Source organism: Loxodonta africana, chromosome X (assembly GCF_030014295.1).
Source record: "Loxodonta africana isolate mLoxAfr1 chromosome X, mLoxAfr1.hap2, whole genome shotgun sequence".
Lineage (NCBI taxonomy): Eukaryota > Metazoa > Chordata > Mammalia > Proboscidea > Elephantidae > Loxodonta > Loxodonta africana.
The window spans coordinates 1196383-1197763 of record NC_087369.1 but is presented as its reverse complement, the minus strand read 5'-3'; positions in this window follow the sequence as shown (position 1 = coordinate 1197763).

The window sequence follows — 1381 nt, the reverse complement described above, 5'->3', positions numbered from 1 at the left end:
AACTCTTAACCATTGCACCACGAGGGCTCCTTTCTGTTAGCAGCCGAGCACATTTGCACCACCCGAAATCCCTAACCATCACAGACACAGACTAAAATCTATTCAGGGGAGAGACGCGTGGGGCCGAGTCTGATGTCCTCTCCCCGTGGAGCCGTGAGTAGGGTTCCCAGCTGCCAGTCCGATGTGTGACCACGTGCATGGAGTATCACCAACCAGGAATGCAACCCTGAGCCCTGGTGTCCAGAGTCTCTGTGGGGCCCCATCTCACACTGCCCATGGGGCTGACCTTAGTCTCCAGCCCCTCTCGGGGCTCAGAACCGATACTTTGTGACCCAAAGCCGCCATCATAAATCTCACCCTTAGACTGTCCGGGGGCCAAGGCCCCCAGGCCAACAAAGATGCTCCCACCAGACAGAACATTCCGGAAGCCCAGAGGTCACTGTCCAGTAGCTGAGGGCAAGGCGAGACCTCTCTTTGGGTGAGTAGAATTCTTCATGACACAGCCCCTAACCAGGGAGGGAAGGACGAGGTCAGCTTTAGGACGGTCTTGGTCCCAGAGGGGCACATGGAACATATGGGGTAGCCACAAGCCAAAGGGAACGCTTTATTTGCTTTTTTGATGGTTAATTCTATGTGACCACTTGGTTAGGACATGGTGTCCAGGTGTTGGGTCAAGCACTAGTTTAGATGTCAAAGTATTTTTTTTTTCATGTGATGAGGAGCCCTGGTGGCACAACGGTTAAGTGCTCGGCTGCTAATCGGAAGGTTGGTGGTTCGAATCCACCCAGCAGCTCCGCAGGAGAAAACCCTGGGGATCTGCTTGTGTAAAGACTGCAGCCTGGGAAACCCGTGGGCCCCTGAGGTCACCTTGTAGCAAAATAAAAGATTGACTCACAAAATAAAGAATATCACCTGTAAGTACTGTGTTCCTTAAAAAAAAACACTTATATGAGACCAAACGGTCAACAATGACTTTAAAACAAAGATGAGAATGTAAGGGGGCAGGGAAGCTAGATGAATGCAAACAGAACAGCCAGAGTGGAAATAATGAGAATATTCACGCATTGTGAACAATGGAACCAAGGTCACTGTGTAGAAATTGTTGAATGGGAACCTAAACTGCTGTGTAAACCTTCACCGAAAACACAATAAAATATCGTACCCTCTCCTCACTTATCGACATGGCTAGGCTCCCCCCACTCCCAGCACCCCCGGACCCCACAGCTAGGCTGTCTGGGCCCTCCTGTTGAGCAGTGGTCGGGGGAGCAGCTTTCTCCAGTTTCTGTAGGAGCTCTCTCCCCACAAACACAAGAACGGCCCCCTGCTCCTCAGGAACAGTCCTGCCGGTGGAGTCTCCACAAGCCTTTCGCCCGGCTGGAGA